Here is a 6432-nt window from a genome sequence, read left to right as displayed (position 1 = left end):
TTTAACTATTCTTTGCCTGATGTCTTTGATGTATTTGCCTTCCCGTGTATGACTTGGCTTGTCTGAATCTGCACCAGTCTTCTCAACCCCACCAGCCTGCATAATCTCTGCATCCACAGTATACCTGTATCTGCAGTACACCTGCATCTACAGCATCCGGCACCTGCATCATCTCTGCATCCGCAGTACCCCTGCAACCACCCCATGCCTGCATCTGCAGTCAACCAGCATCTGCTGCTACTGCTGTTACCTGCCTCTCCTGTCTACCTACTAATGGAGAACACTGCAGGCACTTCTACCCCACCATGCTCTTTTGGCCACTGTTGCAACCTCAGTGGTCCTTGAACCGGGGCTGAATGAGAGGCCTTCCTCTGCTTGTCAGGCTCTATCTGAAGGTACGTGACAGTGACCCTTTCCCGATCGAATATATTATGGTTACGTCCATTCTTTATCATTATGGGATAGACACAGAACTATGTACAGGCTACAATCTTTACATAACCCACTCTTTTCATTCCACAAAAATCCGGCCTTCTATCCAGCATACACTTCCCCCATGACCTTCCGAGCCTGGTCAAAGGCTGGTATCTCATGCTTACACAATTTGGTTTCAGATTCATTAATATTACTTTTCCCAGATTTATGTAAATCCTATGGGCTTTCACAATCTGAATTATTTCGATATTTACAAATTAAACATTTCTACACTCCCTCTCGAAATACAAAAATTGTTATGACAAAACTGTAAATTTTTGAAAAAAATTTGCTTGAAAGATCCACATTGTAAGGGAAGGATTTCATCACTCTATTTTTAATTGCTTACTAAACCTGATGCATCCCCACCCTTTTATGTAGCCAAATAGGAAATGTCGTACTATTGATGCAACAGAATGGTCTGGGATATGGTCCATAACAAAATCTTCCTCACCGAATGTAATAGCAGTTAGGACTGCATAAACAGTGCTCACACGATGGTACTTAGTTCCAGCTAGAATCTCTAAATATGTTCCGGATCCTTTGGCTTCCCGTTTTGACGGCTGTTAAGAGCTGGGTTCACATTTACACATATGGTGGAAATGTCCAGTACAAGAATTTTAAAAATCTGTTTTCATGCTTGCCTCAGCAAGGTTCGAAAGCACTATTACACCTGATCTGGCATCGGCCCTTCTAAACTTAAGACTGGAATTTCTACAACAAAAACAGTTTAAATGATTAATACAGCTCTTAACAGCTGCTAAACAGACTATAGCTAAAGCTTGGAAAACACCTACTCTGAATTTAGCCAATAACAAACATAGGATGAACCAAACTGTTACATGCGACGATGGAAGCTTTAGATAAAAAAACAGTCTAAAAAAGTGTAATAATCCTATGGAAACCATGGATTAAACATTGCTTACAATTAAATATCTGAAAAGTATGGGGGGCATTTGCATTCGGCCCCCCTGATTTGTAGAACCTCCTTTCCCTGCAATTACAGTTGCAAGTCTTTTTGGGGATGTCTCTACCAGCTTTGCACATCTAGACAGTGAATGTTTGTCCATTCTTCTTTGCAAAAAAGTTCAAGCTCTGTCAGATTGGATGGAGAGCGTCTGTGAACAGCAATTTTCAAGTCTTGCCACAGATTCTCAATTGGATTTAGGTCTGGACTTTGACTGGGCCATTCTAACACATGAATATGCTTTGATCTAAACTATTCCATTGTAGCTCTGGCTGTATGTTAAGGGTGGTTGTATTGCTGGAAGGTGAACCTCTGCCCGTCTTAAGTCTTTTGCCGACTCTAACATGTTTTCTTCTAAGATTGCCCAGTATTTGGCTCCATCCAAATTCCCATCAACTTTGACCAGCTTCCCTGTCCCTGCTGAAGAAAAGCTTCCCCACAACATGATGCTAACACCACCATGTTTCACGGTGGGGATGGTGTGTTCAGGGTGACGGAGAGTGTTAGTTTTCCGCCACACATAACATTTTGATTTTAGGCCAAAAAGGTACATTTTGGTCTCATCTGACCAGAGCACCTTCTTCCAGGTGTCTGCTGTGTCTCCCACATCATGGCTTCTCGCAAACTGCAAATGGGACTTCTTATGGCTTTCTTTTAACATTTGCTTTCTTCTTTCCACTCTTCCATAAAGGCCAGATTTGTGGAGCGCACGACTAATAGTTGTACCGTGCACAGATTCCCCCACCTGAGCTGTGGATCTCTGCAGCTCCTCCAGAGTTACCATGGGCCTCTTGGCTGCTTCTCAGATGAATGCTCTCCTTGCCGGCCTGTCAGTTTAGGTGGACGGCCATATCTTGGTAGGTTTGCAGTTGTGTCACACTCTTTACATTTTTGGATGGTGGATTGAACCACGCTCTGTGAGATGTTCAAACCTTGGCATATTTTTTTTTTATAATCTAACCCTGCTTTAAACTTCTCCATAACTTTATCCCTGAACTGCCGGGTGTGTTCCTTGGTCTCCACAATGCTGTTTGTTTACTAGGGTTCTCTAACAAACCTCTGAGGGCTTCACAGAACAGCTACATTTATACTGAGATTAAATTACACACAGGTGGACTCTATTTACTAATTAGGTGACTTCTGAAGGCAATTGGTTCCACTCGTTTTTAGTTAGGGGTATCAGAATAAAGGGGGCTGAATACAAATTCACACCACACTTTTTAGATATTTATTTGTAAAAAAATTTGAAAACCATTTATCATTTTCCTTTCACTTCACAATTATGTGCCACTTTGTGTTGGTTTATCACATAAAATCCCAATAAAATACATTTACGTTTTTGGTTGTAACATGAAAAAATGTGTAAAATTTAAGCCCGGGTTCACACCTATGCGAATTAGATGCGGCTTACACCGCATCTAATTCGCAGGACATTTTAAAATACATTCATATGAATGCATCTGGTTCACATATGTGCGTTGCATTCGCACTGCGCATTGCACAAAAAACGTGTGCGTTTTTTGGGCATTGCGGTGCGAACTACAAGCCTATTATCTCCTATGGGAACGCATCTGATTCGCAGATGCATTGCGTTCTGAACAAGGATTTTCTCTTTCTCCTCACTACACCTCCCCCTCTCCCCCCCCCTCCCTCCCCCTCCCTCCCCCTCTCCCTGCTCTCTAATCCTGAGCAAAAACGCAATGAATCCGTTGAACAGGAGATTGTTATCTCCCCAGTGAAACCTGAGCTTCAATTCGCACCGCACATGTGTGAAACCAGGCTTAAGGGGTGTGACTTTTTCTTCAAGGCACTGTAACTATTAATTTACTGCATTGATCGGTCTTAATTTAACTCTTAACCAAACAATTATATGATGTCATATGCAACTAGAGATTTTCCTGTAATAAGATTATCTTAATGTTATGGTGTAAAATTATTCTCTTTAGCCTCGGTTCACACTGGGACGACTTGTCAGGCGACCTAGGTCGCCTGACAAGTAGCGTCCCGTTCAGTACAATGGAACCGTTCTAATCGGAGCGACGCAAGTCGCTCCGACTTAGAAAAAGGTTCCTGTACGACTTTGGGGGCGACTTGCATAGACTTCTATACAGAAGTCGTTTTGCAAGTCGCCCCGGCAGTCGTGTGCAGGTCGCCTCGGTGAGGCGACCTGCAAGTCGTGTTGCCTCTGGTGTGAACCGAGGCTTACTCAATACATTCAATGTTTTCTAAACATCTTTAATAAAATACTTGAACAAGAAAAAAAGACACAAATCAATGCGGCTCTTTATTCATTAACACATCCTTAATGAAATTTTAAATGCAACCAGTGCAAGTGCCTAAATTTGACTTGGTATTGGCCTCTTGCAGTCCACTGTACAGCAGGGCTCAGAATGGTGGGGGCAGAAGCAGTACAAGAGTTGTGCTTTGCTGCAGTGTTGTTAGGAGGAGAGAGAGCAGAATGAGAGAGGTGAGCTCATTAATTTACTGCTTCTCCTTTACCTGTTTAATCACAGGTAGGGGGAGGAAGAAAACCTGTAAGACCCCTTTCACACTAGAGGCATTTTTCAGGCGCTTTAGCGCTAAAAATAGTGCCTGTAAAGCGCCTGGAAAAAATCCTCATCTGCAATTCCAGTGTGAAAGCCCGAGTGCTTAACACTGGGGCGCTGCACTGGCGGGACGTCAAAAAAAGTCCTGCAAGCAGCATCTTTGAGGCGCTTTATATACACACTGCTCCTAAAGCGCCCCTGCCCATTGAAATCAATGGGCAGCGCCGCCGAAGCGCCTGCAAAGTGCCGCAAATACGACTGCAAAGTGCCGCTAAAACTAGTGGCGCTTTACCGCCGACGTCCGGGCGCTGGCAGTGTGAAATAGGGATGAGCTTCGTGTTCGAGTCGAACCCATGTTCGACTCGAACGTCGTCTGTTCGCCCGTTCGCCGAATTGCGAAAGATATGGGCCGTTCGCGCCAAATTCGTGTGCGGCATCGCAGTGCATTGCTGGCTGATGATTGGCCAAGCATGCACTATGACCCGCATGCTTGGCCAATCACAGCGCCGCCTGAACAGAGAGCCGTAATTGGCCAAAGCCAAGGAGGCTTTGGCCAATTATGGCTCAGGGGATTTAGTACATGCCCCACACTATATAAGGCCGCCTGCACGGCGGCCCTGTGTAGTGTGTGTTCCGGCGTTCATTGAGAGAGACAGACAGTGACATTTGATTTGAGTTAGATAGATTAGGCAGAACAGTCAGTCAGTTAGCTGCACTTACAGTGTATTGTGTATATATATATGCATCCCAGGTGTATATATATATATATATATATATATATATATATATATATATATATATATATATATATATATATATATATATATACACATACACATACACACACACTGTATTCAGTTTAGCTAGGTGTTTTTTTTGATCCTATTAGTACCACAGTCAGGCAGCTAGACTATTTTCAGTTAGTGCAGTGCGTCCTGCTCACAGTGTTCAGCTAAACCTACAAGTTAGTGGGGGTGCGTCCACCTCACAGTGTTCAGCTAAACCTACAAGTTAGTGGGGTGCGTCCTGCTCAGAGTGTTCAGCTAAACCTACAAGTTAGTGGGGTGCGTCCTGCTCACAGTGTTCAGCTAGATCCCTTCCTGTTATCTTCTTACTGACAGGCAGGCTTGTCTTGTTACAGTATATACAGCTACCTGAAGAAAATTACTGGTGTTTTTTTGATCCTATTAGTACCACAGTCAGGCAGCTAGACTATTTACAGTTAGTGCAGTGCGTCCTGCTCACAGTGTTCAGCTAAACCTACAAGTTAGTGGGGGTGCGTCCACCTCACAGTGTTCAGCTAAACCTACAAGTTAGTGGGGTGCGTCCTGCTCAGAGTGTTCAGCTAAACCTACAAGTTAGTGGGCGTGCGTCCTGCTCACAGTGTTCAGCTAGATCCCTTCCTGTTATCTTCTTACTGACAGGCAGGCTTGTTACAGTATATACAGCTACCTGAAGAAAATTACTGGTGTTTTTTTGATCCTATTAGTACCACAGTCAGGCAGCTAGACTATTTACAGTTAGTGCAGTGCGTCCTGCTCACAGTGTTCAGCTAAACCTACAAGTTAGTGGGGTGCGTCCACCTCACAGTGTTCAGCTAAACCTACAAGTTACTGGGGTGCGTCCTGTTCACAGTGTTCAGCTAAACCTACAAGTTAGTGGGGTGCGTCCACCTCACAGTGTTCAGCTAAACCTACCTGTAGAAGGTTGGTGGTGTTCTCATACTACAGGCAGGCAGTTGATTTTGCTAGCTGCAGTATCAGTACATATACATAAATATATATATATATATATATATATCCCAGCTTAGTGCAGCTACAGGCCATTAGTATGTCTGGAAGGCCAAGAAGGAGAGGCAGACAGTCACAAGCCAATAAGAGAGGGCAAGCAGGCTCTGTGTCTAGTGCTGGTCGTGAAGACGGTGCATCCTCATCAGCATGTGGCCGTGGGACACGCTTGGCCTTTTTTTCGGCAGCTGGCCGTGTTGAGCCGCAACATGCGGAAGACTTGGTCAAGTGGATGACCAAGCCGTCCTCATCCTCCTCACCTCTCTCACCCATGCCCAGGGTACTTTGTCTGGCAAAGCAGCGGCCTCTTCCCTCGGCTCAATGTCATCAGTGACTCCTTCCCTAGCCCCACCATGTCCTCTTGAGGAGTCCCTCGAACTGTTTGACCACAGTGTTGGGTACATGCTCCAGGAGGATGCCCAGCGTTTGGAAGGCTCTGATGATGATACTGAGCTCGATGAAGGCAGTAACATGAGCACGGACAGAGGGGGTGCCCAAGAAGGACAGCAATCTGGCAGTTATGCTCCCTCTGCTGCAGCATACTGCCAGGTTTGTTCCAGTGATGAGGAGGGAGGGGATGATGAGGTCACTGACTCAACGTGGGTGCCTGATAGGAGAGAGGAGGAGGAGGAGGTGGCACATCATAAGGGCAGCACAT

This window comes from Aquarana catesbeiana, linkage group LG11 (assembly GCF_042186555.1).
Source record: "Aquarana catesbeiana isolate 2022-GZ linkage group LG11, ASM4218655v1, whole genome shotgun sequence".
In the NCBI taxonomy this organism is placed as follows: domain Eukaryota; kingdom Metazoa; phylum Chordata; class Amphibia; order Anura; family Ranidae; genus Aquarana; species Aquarana catesbeiana.
This window is presented reverse-complemented; position numbering follows the sequence as displayed.